The sequence below is a fragment of the Podarcis muralis genome, chromosome 1, assembly GCF_964188315.1.
Source record: "Podarcis muralis chromosome 1, rPodMur119.hap1.1, whole genome shotgun sequence".
Taxonomy (NCBI): domain Eukaryota; kingdom Metazoa; phylum Chordata; class Lepidosauria; order Squamata; family Lacertidae; genus Podarcis; species Podarcis muralis.
The window spans coordinates 136793914-136813111 of record NC_135655.1 but is presented as its reverse complement, the minus strand read 5'-3'; the positions used below and the strand labels follow the sequence as shown (position 1 = coordinate 136813111).

General features: G+C 43.4%; 1 protein-coding gene across 44 annotated transcripts in view; it reads left to right on the top strand.

The window, feature by feature from the left end:
* Positions 1 to 19198, top strand: part of MAP2 (microtubule associated protein 2) — a 291706-nt gene that overhangs the window by 135235 nt on the left and 137273 nt on the right. For 35 of the 44 annotated variants that reach the window (XM_077919532.1, XM_077919564.1, XM_077919552.1 and 32 more), the window contains one exon: positions 1383 to 1446. The exons of 7 other annotated variants lie outside the window; for them this stretch is intronic. The gene's annotated coding sequence lies outside the window, so the exon portion shown is untranslated. Of the gene's footprint in view, positions 1 to 733; positions 1030 to 1382; positions 1447 to 19198 lie in introns of those variants that run through there. 2 more of the 44 variants (XM_028705070.2, XM_028705030.2) reach the window with 1 other exon arrangement.

Genomic DNA, 19198 nt, shown 5'->3' with positions numbered 1-19198 from the left:
TGTTCACTATATTTAAAAAAGCAAATTAACAGGGTTTGGGTCAACCATAACATTTTACGCTTCCATACTCTCACGTAGTTCAGTTAGGCAGCTCATGCTGCAAAACTTTCGAAAGTGTCATTCTGTTGCATGGTTTTCATTTGCTTGTATATAATATTTCTGCTGATGTTTCCAATCCACAGCAGAGAATTTGTGGCTCAGCTAGTACATTTGTGTCATTAGCTATGGTGGCAAAGCCTGGTTTATAGCAGAAATGTAATTGCACCTTTTACTTGTAGCATATCTTTCTTTGAAAGCCAAAATAATGCTTGAGCATACAGTATATTTTCTCTTACAAGGAAGCTTGCTTTTTCTTTGAGAAGTTAAAAAAAGTGTTTGGAAGATACAAAGGAGTGTGTGTGTGTGTGTGTGTGTGTGTGTGTGTGTGGTGTGCATGATGTAGTAACTTTGCATTTATAATCCCAAGAGATCTGTTTTTTCAGCAGCACATATTACTGCATGTAAAACATTTTATTTTTAAAAAATGGATTCATATAAATTTTAGTATTCTGTTTCCTGTGTGTACATTTGGCAGTGACACAAAAGGAAACCGGTTGATGGTTTTCCTGGGATTAGAGGCCTGATTACCAAGGACATGTTTTGGTTGGTTGCAATTAAAATGCTTGTCAGGCATTCGATACCAGGAACCCTTTTGATAGACGGCTTAAGCTGAGGCAAGTGCAGCATCCTATTGTAAGTGACTGATGGCGGAGCTGGCTGCCTTGCTGTCATTCTGGAAAATTCTGTGGCCAGCGAGCTCCCTCTGTGTCTCCCACTCGGCCTCTTTTCCTTTTCACCACTGCGGGGACTTCATCTGATTTGCAGTTTTCCTCTTCCCCGACACACATACGGAAGCTGCAAGCTGGTGGCTGGCAGACTGTGTCTGTCTGGAGATAGACAGAGAGCTCACGGATACTAATACTCTGGGAGAATGGTTATGCTGCAGTTATTTAAGGATATGCCTTTGTTGGTATTGCAGCACAGGAGCTGGTAATGTTTCTTCCCCTTTTTGTTTTACCATCAGCTTTATGTGTGTCTTTTTAAATACCTGCAATATGCTGATCTACAGAAGCCCTTCCGGCTATATATTAGGTGCAGAATTTGCAAATACTAGATGAATGCAGGCTCTGTATGGAAGGCATAGGGTATGCATATGTTTGCATTTCATGCATTTATTTAATTGCTTTGGTATATGGGTGGGGTTTTTTGAGGGGGGAAATTTTGCATGCATTTTTGGGTTGCATTTTAAACTAAATGGGTGCTTTTTGTACAGAAATGGAGGATAATACTTTTCCAGTGTAATAATATTAAGTGTGTGTGTATATGTGTGTGTTATTTTGCAGATTCTCCAGCCTTTTCTTTCTAACCAGACACACTCCTTGGTTTTGACTTGCTTGCAGACAAAAGGTAAGGCACAGCTCGTTTTTCACCTGTCTGTACTCACACAGCGGAGTGGGTGTTTCATTCACAGGCGATCTTTTGCATACGACTTTTTATTCTATTCTGATATCTGATACACAGTACTATAGCTTTTCTTGGGCGTTTTGGCTTGGCCATGGAGTACCATTGTGGAAGTTCATTGTGATGGCTGCATTCTTAAAAACTACTTGATGCATGGAGACATAAGCTCAGTCATTTTGGCCACTGGGGTTGCCTCAAAGTAAAAAACAACAACTAAAAACCTTTGCTTTTCTCGATCACCTGTCAGAGCTGGACAAACAAAACAAGCACAAACATTATTCAGCCCTTTATTCTCAACCATTCTAGATAAAGGGTATTAAGAGTGGGGGAACCTTTCTCCCTAAAAATTAACTGTGGTTGCAGTTCTGTGTAAAGGAGTACATAAGGGATTAAATACCTTGGCTTGTTTCAGTAGGTAGAGTCTGCCACATACAGACAGAGCCGTGTTTGTTTCTAGGGAGGGAAAAGTCTGTTTTTGTTTAAAAAAAACCCCGCCCCGCCCCCCGCTATTGTAACTAAGAGATACATGTATCCTTGCCATTGATTTTCATGCTGTATCTTTATTGGGTAGGGATGTGAGGATACAGCAAGTGCATCCCTTTTCTACCCCCCCCCCCCATCAAGCCATTCAGCTTATAAGAGGATACGCCTACATGTTGCCACAAAAGCTGCAGAACATTTTGTTGCTGTGACACATCAGAATATACATATATTATCCTGCCTTCCACTCATTCCTTTTTCGTTGCTGTAACAACACTTTGCAACCATCTGCATGAGATACTGAGAAAATAAAGCAAAATGTGTCTCTTTTTTTCTCCCCCTCTGGAATACATCTAATACAATACTCCATAACACAGAATCTGGGAACTGTTCTTTTTGGTTTGGGTTTTGAATGGGGCCTAATCTGTTCTGGGCACCCTCTCAGACTGTGGGGTTTTTTTGGGGGGGGGGCGGTTTGGTGGTCACTTCACCTTTACCTAAGGTTCTGTAAATATAGTCCATGTCCCATGTTCACCTTAATGTAGTCACGTAATGTTTTTTCACACATTCACATGAAAAAGTATGTTTGCAAACACATATGTCACATTAAGTGCAATTGCCAAAGTATTAAGATTGGCTGTATTTCTCTGTAACCCAAAGTTGAGTGTGATACATTATGTCAAATGGCATGCATGTGTTTGTGTGTTCAATGTATGTGTGTTGTGTGTCTGCATGCCCGTCTGTGTGCTTCACATGTTAAGTTCTTAACTGTTGTCTGCCTGAATCTGAATCTATTGTATTGTTTTATATACTAATTACCTCCCCCCAATGTCAACTATATATTTAGGAGAGATCAAAATGCAACTAGGCTTCAAACGCACATTCTGCTCTTTGTGTTCATTTTCCTCTGCTATTTGTTGCCTTAATTGCAGCACCTTGTCATCTTTACGTTTACCTGGTTTTTAAAAAGAATATGAACACGGGAAGCTGCTTTATAGTGAATCAGACATTGCTCACTATGGTCTCCCCTGAATGGCATCAGCTCTGCAGGATCTCTGGCAGAGGTCTTTCCCAGGACCTGCAATCTGGGCCCCTTCTTCCTGCAGACCATGTGCTCTGCCATGTAACGATAGCCCTTCTCCACACATGAGTTGCTCTCTCCTGAGAGCCAGTGTGGTGTAGTGGTTAAGAGCAGTAGTCTTGCAATCTGGGGAACCGGGTTTGCGTCTCCGCTCCTCCACATGCAGCTGCTGGGTGACCTTGGGCCAGTCACACTTCTTTGAAGTCTCTCAGCCTCACTCACCTCACAGAGTGTTTGTTGTGGGGGAGGAAGGGAAAGGAGAATGTTAGCCGCTTTGAGACTCCTTAGGGTAGTGATAAAGCGGGATATCAAATCCAAACTCTTCTTCTTCTTCTTCCTTTGAGATGCTGGGGACCTTCTGCCATTAAGGCCAGTTCATGTTTCAGACCACATGTGGATTGTACCCTTTGCTCACTTAGATCTCTTTGTCAGATTTTGGCAGATTTCCTTTAAAATAGCTGAACAACTTTGGCCAACGGACAAAACAAAAAAAGGCCAACAACTTTTGTGTCCAGATTTTCACTTGTTGAAACATGGCAACCCCACGATTATTATGCACAATAAAATGGGTATAGGTACGAGGTATGGAAGTTACAGGTGCAAATCCTTCTGCTGAACAAAGGCGGAGGGACGTTATCACAAGATCTTATGAGATAACACAAGATCTTATGAGATAACACAAAAAATGCTCTTTGTTGTTCCATGCAGTTCTTTTGCCATTTAATATTGCATGTATTTCAGTGTTGGCTTTTAAATCTGGCTAATAATCTTGTTTGCTGAGGTCTAATGGCCTGCCACCACTCATAGAAACATGAGATAGTGCCTCTACTGTTGATAGAAAAAGAGGCTCTTCCACAAGCATTTGAAGCTCTGTGATGTGGGGTGCCACTTGGGAGAATGATTGGCCTGGGAAGTTCTCTCCTCCTGATCACCCACACCAGAAGCCACTATTTCCTCTTTAAAGAGGTCAACTTGGGCTGCAGGAATCCACATTAGTTGCATGTAGCTTGTATCTTTGCTCTGAGGGGCTCAAACTGGACTCTTCATTTGGTAATATTTACTGTGACAATGCCTTTGAATTGTTGACCTTAAAAGTCTCTTCTTTCTTGAAAATCTAGCCAGCATGATCAATGGAAAGTATGGCTAGCTATGCTTTTTTGTAAGTTCCATTCTTCAAAGAATTGTTTAGAAAACTGGCACTCTAATGCTTGAAAAGTAAGGGACATTTCACACACAGTTGAAATATTCCTCCATGCAAGACATCTCAAGTTTCCCCCCAGATGATTTTGCCCCATAAAGATAACATACCATAAATGTAACAACTTAACGTTGTAAGTTGCTTTGAAATGTTTTGTGTCATGAGTAATGAATAAATGTAATCATAAACTATAACAACATGCAACTCAGGCCCTCAGTAGATAAAGTGACAGCTATTGTGATGCTGACAGCGGAAAATGTGCTTCCATGATAATGACAAATGGCTGCTCGGAAGCTATAGCTGAATGTCCTAAGTTATGTTTTTACTTTTTCTGAGTTAATGCTTCCCCATTGGATAGTTGCATGCTGGGACATTGGTAGCATTCTTTGATCAGGGGTACAGCTAAAGGCAAAGAGCAGGCAGATTGGAGTACATTCAGGCAGAGGAACCAGAAGAGGTTGGAGCTGTTGTTCATACTGCCGTTGATCGTTTCTTTGGAGCCAAAGAAAATAGAGGTGGAGGTGTCATTCCAAGGTGTCTGGTTCGCCAGAAGCGGCTTAGTCATGCTGGCCACATGACCCGGAAAAACTGTCTGTGTTAATGACACAGCTTTACATTTCCAAAGTGCTTTACAGCACAATGAGGTTGTTGTTGTGGTGGTGGTGTTTGTTTGTTTGTTTGTTTGTTTGTTTGTTTGTTTGTTTTAAAAAGGTGCCCCAGGTAGAGCTGCCATCGTAAGTCTACCTCTACTATTGCTAGTACCTCCTTGTCTGAGATGCATCATGCCCCAACATTACTGTCCTTGCATCAACAGGTGAATTGGCACCTTTTTGTCCATTCCTTTGGGGAGGGATGAGGTGCATCCCCTTACTGAGGGATGAGGTGCATCCCCTTACTGTGTCCAAGCTACCGTTTGTCTTCTTCATAGTATTGATTTTACGTAGTTGCTTCTACAGGGAAAAGTTGGTTCTGGTGTTCCACATTTTGACTGTGACTTATAAATATTTGCAATAAATAAATAAAATGCAGAGGAGGTGGCTGCTGCTAGGCTCATAGAAGCTACATCTTCTGCCATATTCCTTACTGGAAACCCCATCTCATTCCCCACTATCATCTGCTGAGATGAGCAAAAAATAATTATTATTCTGACCCAAAGATGAGACAGAGGGTGAGAAGCAAAGAGTACTAGGAAGGAATAAGGTGAAAAGCACAGTGGGTTCAGCACCAGTCTTTGAATTGGTAATAAGATAAACATAGGTTTTCCTCCAAATTCTAATCTTAGCCATGTAGATAGAGGGGAGGCCTAACCTGCCCCTCTCTGACATGCTAGGTATGACATGTAGAGGTCTGACATGTAGAGGGAGCATTGTTTTTCTTTTCATTTTTAGTATGTGGAACCATTTAGACATTGAATCCTCTCACCTGCTGACTGAAATGAAAACAGAGAGTAGAGCCACATTAAGGCAGTTGGACTTAGCTCTCTCAAATCAAAATCCTACTCCTTGTCTTGGGCCAGACCAAAATTATTATCCTCAAATGTCAGTTGGGTAGGTGAAGTTTAGCTTTCTTAAATCCACCCGGTGCAGGCTGAGATAAGATTTAAATCAAGGAATTCTAGCTAGTAGCTCATACACATTTTGCTACTATGGCTGCGGAACCATAGCAATTTAGCGTTTTGTTTTGTCGTATGCTCATTCTCACCCAGGCAATCTAACATTATTTCTAAACCTGGCTTTCTAAAAATTGATTTCCATTTGCCAAACAATCTAAACTACATAGGAAAGTTACCAACAAAACCCACAGGACAAAAAAGTAACCCACTGCAGTATTATATTTTCAATAATTTACCCTATCTTCAAAATAAAAATAAAAATAAATAGCTTTAAATATATATTGCTCCTATTGGCTCTACAACCCCTACACTTGTTGTCTGGCTTTTGTGGGCAGGTGCCTGGCTGGTGTGGGAATTTAAAATGCCTCAGAAATATTCCCTATTTGTTTTGGGTGTTGACGTCCCCCACCAGAGACCTCTACAAACATTTTTATTTGTTATATTTTTCGACACTGGAAAGGCATGAATTAGGAATGTGCCTGAAGTTCTCATTTGTCAAAGGCTGAACACCAATGATTTATCTTCACATTTTAAAATTTTACCCTGCACCATCCACAAGCAACAAGCTGAAACAGCAGTTTCTGCCGGGATTCATTCCAAAGGAGTTCCAAACTTGTGATTCAGGGACTGCTACTGTTTACTGGTTGCACTTGATGACATCATGCAAGTTTTTGCTGCAGCACTGGCAAAGGAGGCGTAAAAGTCTCCACTAGGCTTTTAGCAGGGGGGTGGGGGACAGATAAATGATGATGTCAGGCCATGCAACAGCAGATCCTATGGCACTTACTGCTTTTTAGGATAACTATTGCAATGATGATTAACCTTGCAATTCTCCCTTGTGTTACAGAAACAACCAATTCTAGACATGAAAGGTTTTAGAAAGCTGCTGATCTTGTGGACAAATAGAGGGTAAATCTGTTTGTCGGCATCCATACCAGAAAACTAGTCAGAAGTAAAGCTATGCACATATTCTAATAGGGATCAACTATAAGCATGCGATAAATATTGATCTAATAGAAAATGAGAACCGTGTTGCTCCTGTTGCATGTTGTATCTCATGTCTGCTGCAGGTAGGAAGTCATGATATTACTGTACATATTTCAAGCTGATTGTTTTTGGTTACTACTCGATTTTTTTTAATGAAAAAAACCATTAATTGTTTTATGTTGTGTTCATTTCATTATTTCCTGTGGGAACAGGTGACTTGAGTGTTTGCAATCAGATAGATTGCCTTATTGCTACTAACAAGATGACAGTAATGAGTGTAAGAAGTCTTGCCCCCTAGAACTCACTCTCGGTAGGTTCTTTTTAAAAACTCTAGAGGGCTTGGGGGCTGACTTTCATTGAGCTACCAAGTCACCCCTTCCTTCTCTGTTGCCCTTGGAGTGTACTCTTAATCAGTGTTAATGTGGGTCCCACCATGTTTGGGGCAGTTCCCTCTATTGCCTCCCCCCAAGGGCTTGGCTCGCTCAGTTGAACTCCATCCATAGTCTATGGTCTTCAGAGCTCTACAGGCAAGATACATGTGAAACAATAAATTATAAGTTTTAAAAAATGGTTTGGACTGGCTTAAATTGATTCATAAAGGAAATCAATAAGCCTCAGTGAAAACACATCCACCAGGGAGGAATTTGGGCCATTGACACTGAGAAGTGGGAATGTGTTGCTCTATTTCCATTGCAGGTTTAATATAATAAAGGAAATGTGGAACAGTTTATAAAATTAGATCTAGGCTATTTATTTGTATTCTTGTATGTTATAATCAGATTACTCAAAATGGCATAGATCAGCCTGTTTAGCCTTCGTCGGCTTCAGCTCTCAGTGCAATTGATGAGAGCAATAGACAACCATACAGATTTCTTGATAAAGCTGCTTGTATTGTATTTGTACATTGTTCTCCTTTGGAGCAGCTTCTCCCATTTCATCAGATGTGGACAATCGATAAGTACGGCTGCACAAAAATTTCACCTGTAAATTTTTTTCAGAGTGCAAGTGGGGAGTGGTGGGGAAAAGGTCCATGAAAACACCATTTTTACACACTGTTCACAACCAGCTGCAGCAGAATTTTTTAAAATGTACTTTTAAAATATCCTGGCCCATCAACAATCAGGTAGCAGTCTGATGGTATCATATCATTTCATAGCCAGTTAAATTTGTCTAGGTGTCAATGTCACAAAGCCAGATTTGAGTGAGGGCAATTTATCCTGCTGCTCATACAGCTGAATGACCAGACATTTCCAGCCTATTTTGCAGCCATCTATTTCTGCAGCCCCAACAGTTATCACACTGCAGAATTCCACTGGTAAGCTCAGGATTTAACCTTAGGCCCTTTTGCTAAAAAAGGAGGATGAATTTCCTGTATGTGCCGTGTACTCCTCCTCCTCCTATTATCATTATTACTTAGTTGATTAAAAAATGAATCTCAAAGCAACTTATAAATATGAACATTAAAAATAAGGGTAAAACAACCTAAAATATACAAGTAGGTCCAACTGTACCTCCCACCACACTAAAAGATGAGCAGAAAATTAATATCAAAAGGTCTGGGTAAAAAATAAGGCTTTTGAGAATGTTTTTGTTCCTAATTTGTGTGTGTGTGTGTTTTATACAAAACTACGTACCTGATACTATGCTAATCAACATGTGTCATATAGATATCTGAACACATGGCGAAGCCAGTATGAAATCATGTAGGAAATCAATGGGCTGGTCAATTTTAGGTCTTTGCGACAGGGGGAAGAGGTTGAGGAGTCATTGGACAGACCTTTCTTGAGTTTGCTCAGAGAAAAAGATATCCTCTTGACAGCCCTTATGTATTGTCATCTTAGTGTTCTGGTTCAAAATGGCCTTATTAGTTCATATTAAGAAAATATACAAACCTGCCAAATAACATTCAGCCTTCCTACACTGGCATCACAGATGACTCTGTACCACCTTGGTCTTTATTTTGTTTTGTTTTGTTGTTCCAGAACAGATTTCCACTTTCTGTTCTGCATTAAAGCTCACGTGATACTCCTTAAAATGAAATGGCCAGATATGATTCTGTTCTTTTTTGCACATATGCTTCCAAAATCTCCCCCAAAGTGGGAAATTGATCACAAAAGCCTTTATTTTTGGACATGAGTAATTATGCTTTAAATTACTGTTTTACAAACATCATCTCAGTTTATAGCTTACTTGTGCTAATACCCTCAACTGCTCTTTAAGGTCAGACAGTATTTTTATCCTGCATTACAGACAGGCTGAGAATGTGTTCAGATGGGGGTCTTTTGGTTTATATCTCATTCTCTTAACCACCATGCATGCTTCATATGGCATTGAGAGAATGAGCTATGAGGGCTTGTCACAGCTTTTTTTGTCCCCAGTTGATCGCTACTTTGATACCATCGTTTTGGATTTACCTCAATCTTTATTCTGGGAAAAGTGAAATAATCATATAAGCAGTCAGATTTGGCTGTACAATGACATCACTTAGGGCAAACAAAGCCAGCTCAAAGAGAAGGCAATTCTCTCTGTATGATGTTGCCCTTGCTCTGAATCCATAAACACCTTAATTCCTCTTCAAGTTTCCATGATCAAAAAGGGGGCATTTTCACATAGGGCAAAAGAAATTTGCAAAAAGTGTCCCCTTTGTTTTGGATAAAACCCTATTTAGAGCCACTTGTTTTGCTGTTATAACAGCAGTATTAACTACATGAGCTACAGCTCAATGTGGATTGTGGGATGGTCAAAGAGATTAAAGTTCAGGGCATTGCTTCTTGAACGTGTCACCAACAAACAAAAAGAATTAAACTTGTATGTTTTACTGTTTCAATGATTTGCGTTTAGTGTTAGAGTGAGAAGCTGGGTAGAACTTGAGAACATATATTTTCAACTTGTTTATAATTATAATCTGCTTGACTGTCAATCCAGGTGGTAGCAGTCCGAGTTCTTAAATCATTGGTTTCTAAGGAATTATGAATGTCAGAATCTAGCTCCAGGCCAGTAGGAAAATACAGGCTAGGCTTCCTTTCCAAGCCAGGGCCTCACCTTGTTACTGGCCCACATCAGAGAGGAATCCTTAGGCCTGGGCAGATAGTGGTTGCCAAGGTGACCGGGAAGAGTGTGAGAGGACAGGGGAAAGTGTCTTTTACAGGAGGTTTGGGGGCAGATGGGTGCTGAGAAGAAGTAAGAGAACAAAGGCCTGTGAGCTGCTGGGCCGGCCAGAACGCCATGTGGGGCCTGGATTGGAGAGCCATTTTGGCGCTTGCTGGAGGAGCTGCACTAAGAGACTGGAAGCCAAGATGGTCAATGGCTAGTTGCTGTGCTGGCTATGTTCAACCCCTCTGAATACCAGTCTCTGGGAAGTGCAGGTGTGGTTGCTTCCCTTGGCCTTCTGGTTTGCTGCTGTGAGAACAGGATACTGCACTCGATGGGCCACTCACCTGATCCGACGGGTCTTGCGTTCTCAACTGAGACTAAGAACCACAGCCTGTCTGTGAGGTTATTTGAGGGTGGAGGGGAGAGAAGCCAAAACTAAACGTGCCACGTTGTTCATGAAGGCTGGTCCTGTGAGCAGTTGCGTAATAAGCAAAAATCAACAGGTAAAGCTTTCATAGGCATAGAGAGGCAGTGAATAAATGGTTGATCGCTGTCTGCTACACAGTTGTTCTGGAGCGTTAAGGGTTCAGCGCCTCTAACTACGTGGTAGCTTCTGCTGAGGTGATATATCTAACTGTCTTCAGCTGAACTGAGGATCCGAACCCTGGGCTGCCCTGGATCTTGCCTGCAGAATTCCTTGGGAATCGGGTTCAAGACATGACAACAAGATGAAACACTTTCCCTTAGCACTGTTGTATTAGAAGCTTTCAGGGCCTCTGAGATCATGGCAGTGACTAACTGTTTTGAGTTCCTCCTGACAATTTGTGGTTTTTTTTTTTTAAAAGAAAAGCTAAGCTTGCACATGTTTTCTTATGAGTCTCCTCGCTTTAAGTTGTGACTCATACGAAAACACATGAAACACCTTCTTGTTTCAGATGATAATTAATGAGTGAAGTGAGGGCTGGAACAATCACCTCTACCTCATTGAACATGTGGGAAAGGCCAAAGTGCTCATGTGGGCTCCAACTCTGACAAACGTTTGTTTCCATCATCTGCTGTGACGGGTCCAATTGCAGCCAGTCTTCCATAGTGCAGCAAACTGGTTGAAGGGACTTGTGATTTGGGTTGTTCCAAAGGCTCTTTTGGGGTGCAAACACTATTTGAATCCAAGTGTTCAGCATATATTTTATTTCCAGTGTTGCGGTGGGGACACCCTGCTTGAAGGTGTGACTTGCAAAGGCGAGTTTTTAAACCAGGCACCAATAAACATCAGTTAATAGCAGCAGTCTCCCAGTTTTCTGCCCTTGGGGGTTGGGGTGGTACAAAGCTTATTTTGAGACACTGGCTGGTTAAAGCCCGGTTCCTACTCTATGCTGTATCTGCACTTGAATTGAAGAAGGTCCTGCTAATAAGCAACTTAGCACTACTGGTCAGCTTCAAGCATAATTTTAATTGGCATACAGAAATCTATTCAGGAATAATTATTTAAACCGACTTAGCTATGAGAACAGAAGCAAAGATATTTAGTCAAAACAAAGCTGTCCAAAAGCAATTTTACATATGTAGTACTTTACCAAGCAAATTAAGAGGCTTGTTTGGAGAATTGTTAAAAGGCATTTAAGTTTTTCTTCACTCTTCTCCCTTACTCCCAGTGAACCACTTTGACTATATATATGTCAACATGCATTTTGCGTATGCTGCAGGCAAAAGTCCAACAGGAGGATAATGCTCACATTTATTTGGGTAGTTTGGGAATTAGCTTTTGGTTTGTGAAAAGTGCAGTGATTAGTTTCAGTATGTTGAACTTTGGACTTTATCCAGATGACAGATCTATTAACTTTTACATGCTGGATGACAAAACATTATTCAGATTAGTTGGAGTATAAACATGCTTCAGAAGTATCAGTCAAGGTACTCAAGGCTTCCTCCTACAGATAGAACACATGTTACCATGTAGTGGTTGCCATCTAAGGGGGCAGGGGGCAGAGACTCCCCAAAATTTTCAAGGAGGGGGGGCAGTCCCCCTCAAAATTCCACGGCATGCATGCATGATGTCAGCATGCCCTGTGGTGTGCCATGAGGCGTGCTGATGTCATATGCACATGGCATTCTTGCATCGTGTGGCCTCGACCACCTCAGCTGCAGGGCAATGCAGAGCACTGGCAGCGCATGTGTTTCTAAATTAATCACTAAGCTATGGGCACTCCCATTGTTTCCCAATTGAAGACAAAGGTAGGAGTTTGTGGTGACAGCAAGTTAAAAGAAAGGCCTTTAGTCAAATTAAAGGCAGCACCCTGGGACCTGGATCCCTTAATTTTAAAAGAAAGCCATAGACAGTGTTTGGAAGACTCATTGTTCTAGCCACATTCTGTGACAGGGAATTTCATTAGTTATTCCAGTGACTGTCCCATATCTCTATAGAGATATTTTTCCTGTGTTTTGTGCCCACTAATCTTCTCCAGTTCATTTACATACAGTGGTGCCTCGCAAGACGAAATTAATTCGTTCCGCAAGTTTTTTCTTCTTGCGAGTTTTTCGTCTTGCGATGCACGGTTTCCCATAGGAATGCATTGAAAATCAATTAATGCGTTCCTAGGGAAACCGACTTCAGACCAGGTCCGGGGACAGTCTGTCCCCCGACCTCTTCTGAAGGCTGGGGGGGGGGGAACAAGGGCTTTTCTTCCCACCCCCAGCATTTTAAAAAACCCCGGGACAGCGGAGGGCTTCTCCGCTGTCCGGGGCGATCTTAAAATGCTGGCGGGCGGCATTTTAAAATCGCCCCGGGACAGCGGAGGACTTCTCCGCTGTCCGGGGCGATTTAAAAGCCCCTGGGAAGGCAGGCAGGGGGGACAAAGACTTTTGCCCCCCGCCAGCCTTCAGAAGAGGTCCTTAAAAGCCTTCTTTTAAGGCTTTTCTCCGCTTTTCTCCGCGCTGCGTTTCTCCGCTTTCCCGGGAAGGCAGGCAGGGGGGACAAAGACATTTGCCCCCCCGCCCCTCTTCTGAAGGAGGGCGGGGGGCAAATGTCTTTGTCCCCCCTGCCTGCCTTCCCGGGAAAGCGGAGAAACGCAGCGCGGAGAAAAGCGGAGAAAAGTCTTAAAAGAAGGCTTTTAAGGACCTCTTCTGAAGGCTGGCGGGGGCGAAAGTCTTTGCTCCCCCCCGCCTGCCTTCAAAAGCTGTCCGGCCAAGGCTTCGCGGACCTCTCCGCAAGCAGCGGCAGCGCTGCTGCTGCTTGCGGAGAGTTGCCGGCATGCCGAAGCCTGCGCGCGCTGAGATCAGCGCGCCCAGGCTTCGCGGACCTCTCCTGCCTTCAAAAGCCGTCCGGGATAGCGGGAAGCGCTTCCCTGCTATCCCGGACTGCTTTTAAAATGCTGGCGGTGGGGAGCAAAGCCTTTCGGCCCCCGCCAGCCTTCCTGGACCTCTTCTGAAGGCCGGAGGGGGGGGAAGGCTTTGCTCCCCACCGCTAGCATTTAAAAGAGGTCCCCGGAGATTTCCCTATGGGCTTTCGTCTTGCGAAGCAAGCCCATAGGGAAATTCGTTTTGCGAAGCGCCTCCAAAACGGAAAACCCTTTCGTCTAGCGGGTTTTCCGTCTTGCGAAGCGTTCGTCTTGCGGGGTACCACTGTACAGTACATTAATAATAATTTGTTATGTTTCAATAGTAAGTGCATTTTTAACATTATTAACTTTTCAAATTTGCAATGAACTTTGGCGCAAGGTGGATTAAGGTATTGAGCCTTAAGCACAAAAAAACTTCATCTCGCTTGAAAGCAATACTGAACAAGCATTAATATATTATCCTTCTGTCAGAGCTGCCCTAGGTCCCAGCTCACAAAGGACCAACGCCAGTTCGTTGTTATATAAAACAGTCTTTATTGAAGCTCAGTTTCGCTTTCACAGCCGCGGCGCGCAGCTCTACGTCTCAAACTCTAGACCACCGAAGCTCCGTCTGAGTCTCCTCCCCCCAGACACCAGTTTAAGACTCTAGCCTTGCTCCACCTCTTCCTTTGCTCTTTCCTCCTCTGGGTCCGCCTGTCCGCTGGGGTCTTCCCCTTCCTAGACTCTTCTGACGCTGAGTCCCCTGAGTCTTCCCCCTGCCTCCGGCGGGCTTTAGGACCTGGTTCCCAATCCGGGTTTTCTGCTGTCCCGCGCGCCTGTACACTCGAACTTGGCGCGCGCGCCCAGCCGGTTACCTTCCTCCTGACCATTACACTGCTCCTGTCACTGCTTCCCCCTTCGGGGAGGCTAGCTGGATCTGACCTCCCCTCCGTTCCCCCACTCTCCGATGGAGGCGTGGTCAGCCCTGACTCATCTTCTCTCCCTGCTGGAGGAGACGCTGGCCCTGACACATGGGACTCTTCCCCCCCCCCCCCCCGCTACGCTCTGGTGGGGAAGCTGGTCCTGATCTCCCGCTGCTGCTTTGGGAGTCCCCGCTGGCCCCTTGCTTCTGGTGCGTCCCCCCTGGGACCCCCCTTGCCCTGACCATCGGCGCCCCCTTCTGGGAATCTTCTGATTCGCTGGAGAGGCTCATGGAATCTCTCGGGTCACTGTCATTCTCCCCTCCGCTGCCCTCAGATTCTACCCCTTCGCTCTCCATTTCCTCTCTCCCCTGTGCCTCTGCTCCTGAGCCCCTGACACCTTCCCTTTTACCTTTTAGGTTAGTTTCTTTTCTCTTTACCATGCTTAAAACGTTCATTCCTCCCCTCTCCTTTTTTTTGCAAATTACTTGGCAGTTCTACACTCTCTCTCTCTGTCCTGCAGTGCAAACATTGAAAGTGTTTTAACAATGCATATGGGTGAACACAGGAGCATTACTGTTTTTTATTACTTTATTAACCTATCTGAGCAAGGATCTGAGCAACCTGTGTTTGCTACAGAATCACTGTTCTAGGTCTCACATTACCCTGGTAGCACGACTGTCTCCCTTGTTGCAAAACACATCACTTATGTCATGTGTATGCATGGCATAATATAGTACCTATGACATACTTTCAGGAGCATCAGACTTGCTTGTGGCACATTTAGCACGATGGTGTGATAAAGCCCTTGTTATTCTTTTCAGTTTGTGTTAAAAAAAATAAATCATGTATTCTGATGATCTCTAAGGAATAGATATGGAAACTTCTTCAAAAAGGATAAGAAAGGTCATGTTATTATTTCCTAGTAATGTAAGTGACATTCTCTAAAATCAGCTTGGACTGATTAAACTACATAATGTAACATGGTCTGTGAAAAGAGGACATGGTGTCGGTCGTCAACTGAACTGATCTGAAGAAAGTTATTGTGGATAAGACACAAAGCCTTGTTACATTCCTGACTCCGCTGGTATCTTGACTTGCCTATTGTGGGGTTCTGATGATATCTTGGGCTCCTTTAATGGCAAAAAAGAAAAAGAAGAAGGTGAGTGAGGTGAATTTACCTTGGATACTGATTGAAAAATTGGGACATGAGTTTTCTTAGGCAACAGCAGCTTGATCAATCAGGTGCAAGAAGTGAGCTGAAAATGTGATGAGGTGATGTTTATATAAATGCATGGATGAAGGTACGCTATTGAATAAACCATTGATAATGTGTGGGCTAAAGTGAATGGGAATACAACGAACACATCCAGATTGCTAGAGTATAACCTAAGCAATCCTTGAAGCTGAGCCAGGGCTGGAGCAATAAACATGAATAGTATAAACATGGGCACGCTCAACTCTTTACCCTTGCCCAGTTTTAATAGTTGAATTAACAAGAAAACTCTGTGCACTTTGTTCTCCTCTGAGGACTATTCTTAAGGAGGGGTAATATGACTCTGTAAGTGAAGATTCTGAAATCTTAATTAAGGGGGGAGGGAAGAGTGAGATCAGGAACAGGGATACAGTTTATTAAGAAAAGCTCAGAAGAATGTATTAAATGGGAGGACTTTATTTGAAGTGGTATGATTGCTTCTTTCCATGTTCGGGGATGCATCATGTAAATCCCAGTTAAGGGATTTTTAAAAGCCGAATTGCTGGAGTATTTGCCTATGACAGCTATAGTCTTTTGGCACAGAGCACTTAGGAGCTCTTTGGGGCATATGCTTGGGAGTCATTTTTTGCTTAACCTGCCGTTGGCTGATGCTGTGATGTGTGTGCTGAGCTGAAGTCGCCTTTTGCAGTCAGTCACACCCACTGCTTTTCAGGGCTGTGTGATCCAGTGCAAAAAAATTTATCTGAGCTACAATTATTATTATTATTATTACCTTCCTTCATTCGAAGATCGCAGGGCAGTTTACAATATAAAAAGACAAAAATACACACCATAATAACAAAAACAATACCCCCAACAGCATATGATGGGTGATAGTTCCAGAGCTGGGTTAAACAATAAACTGATTTATTAGTTTTAAATTGTTCTTAAAAAGCTAGTTTACTTTTTTAAAAAAATAATGATTATGAATTCTCTGGTAAATTCTAGCATTTTGGGGAGCATGTAGGAGCGCACCCCGGAAATGATCTCTTTCAGCTTCTGCCTTCTGGAAGAAGGTACAGGGTTATAAAGACTAGGCCTGAGAAACAGTTTCTCTTCAAATGAGATTTTGGTTTTAAACGCAGTGTAAGGTAGTCTCTGGGACGCAGGTGGTGCTGTGGGTTAAACCACAGAGCCTAGGACTTGCAGATCAGAAGGTTGGCAATTCAAATCCCCATGACGGGGTGAGCTCCCGTTGCTCGGTTCCTGCTCCTGCCAACCTAGCAGTTCGAAAGCACGTCAAAGTGCAAGTAGATAAATAGGTTCCGCTCTGGCGGGAAGGTAAACGGCGTTTCCATGCGCTGCTCTGGTTCGCCAGAAGCGGCTTAGTCATGCTGGCCACATGACCTGGAAGCTGTACGCCGGATCCCTCGGCCAATAAAGCGAGATGAGCGCCGCAACCCCAAAGTCGGCCACAACTGGACCTAATGGTCCTTTACCTAAGGTAGTCTCTATGGGAGTATATTGTACAGTGGTACCTCGGGTTAAGAACTTAATTCGCTCTGGAGGTCCATTCTTAATCTGAAACTGTTCTTAACCTGAAGCACCACTTTAGCTAATGGGGCCTCCCACTGCCGCTGCGCCACCGGAGCACAATTTTTGTTCTCATCCTGAAGCAAAGTTCTTAACCTGAGGTACTATTTCTGTGTTAGCAGAGTCTGTAACCTGAAGTGTCTGTAACCTGAAGCGTCTGTAACCCGAGGTACCACTGTATTTAATTATGGTGTATCAGAGTTTTTAGGGGGTTAACCAGGCTGGGATAGCTGGGATAGCAGGCTTGTTGGTTTCTGAATGTCTTATGTAGATTTTCAGTTTCGTTGTTCTGTATGGGACAATGACAATAAAGATTATCGTATCGTAAAAAGACCAGAGCATATATTTAAATAAATAACTCAGGGAGAAGCTTGGTTTGAAGATGGGGTAGAATATTTAAATGGGGTAAGGTAAAGGTAAAGGTACCCCTGCCCGTACGGGCAGTCTTGACAGACTCTGGGGTTGTGCACCCATCTCACTTAAGAGGCCAGGGGCCAGCGCTGTCCGGAGACACTTCCGGGTCACGTGACCAGCGTGACAAAGCTGCATCTGGCGAGCCAGCGCAGCACACGGAAACGCCGTTTACCTTCCCGCTAGTAAGCGGTCCCTATTTATCTACTTGCACCTGGGGGTGCTTTCGAACTGCTAGGTTGGCAGGCGCTGAGACCGAGCAACGGGAGCGCACCCCACCGCGGGGATTCGAACCGCCGACCTTTTGATCGGCAAGCCCTAGGCGCTGAGGCTACCCCATTTAAATGGGGTAGAATACTTTAAATAACTTAACAGAATAACCTAAGCCTTTAGAGATGAGGAAAGGCACAAAGTGGGCTGGTACAGTCAAACCTCAGTTCCCAAATGGCTCTGTTTTCGAACGTTTCGGCTCCTGAACGGTGAAAACCCGGAGGTAAATGCTCCAGTTTTTGAACTTTTTGGAAGCTGAATGTCTGGCGTGGCTTCAGCTTGAGGGCAGGAAGCTCTTGCATCCCATGGGAAGCCGTGCCTCGGTTGTCGAACGTTTCTGAAGCCGAACGGGCTTCCGGAACGAATTACGTTTCACAGCCAAGGTTTGGCTGTAGCAGAGTAAATAAGTTTTCCTCAGATTCTGCTTTCTCTGTCAAGCTATCCTCCAGCAGAAAATTCAGGTCAGTAGGTTTATTTGCTGGCACCTCATTCTCTCTTGCTGCCTGTCTGCCTGCTGTGTTACTTTGAAAACGAGCTCTCTGAAATAAACAAGAATCCTTCCCAAGAGCAGAGCAGACAGACATTGTCAAGTAATGATAGGGGTGCTTATCCAAGTGCCCACCAAGCCAAAACACAGCTGCTGTTTCACAAAATAGACTTGTCAGCTGCAAGAGCACCCCCACCCCCATGCAGTCAGGTCCGTTGTGGGGAGGGGTGCTGCTGCTGATTAATGAAAGCATTCCCTACTGTGCTTGCATTATCTGTGCTTAGAGCAATGTGGTCAAGCATTTAAGGCCCTTAACCAATATTGATGAAGATGGTAAGTTCAAGTTTGAGAACATGGCTTTTTAATTGGCTCCAGCATGCATATTTGGTCTTGCTGAGACTAACTGGTAGCAGTGAGATGTAATGGATAAAGTGTTGGGCTTGGGGTACAAATCCTTCCTCAGGTACAATGTTCACTAACCTTAGGTAAAACAAAAAAAATTCCTTCCAGTAGCACCTTAAAGACCAACTAGTTGGTCTTTAAGGTGCTACTGGAAGGAATTTTTTTTTGTTTTGACTATGGCAGACCAACACGGCTACCTATCTGTAACCTTAGGTAGACATTGTCTCTCTGTCTGACCTACCTCACCGGATTTAAAATACGATACTTGGAGTTCCTTTGAGGATAGGATAAATAAAAGATGTCTTATTTACCTCTTACGGTAACGTAAAACAAATTAATATTCACTATGAAGGATTTCTGACAAAGTGTGAACATGTGAGAGTGTTGGAAAGAGTTTGAAGTTGCTGCTTGTTACTCTGAACCCAAATGAGACTGAAATGTCACTCAGACGTATGAATTCCTGCTTATATTCAAAAGAATTGCTTGGCCCTTTAATGCAAAATGTAGGTATGAATTAAATTATATAAATCAGATGATAAAATTGGCAGATTGCAATGGTTTGATCCTAGTTGACATCTGCTGTCATTATGGGTGGGACGTGATAGATTTGATTCACTGCTTGTAACTCTCCTTGGAGAAAATCCGTAAATTTCTT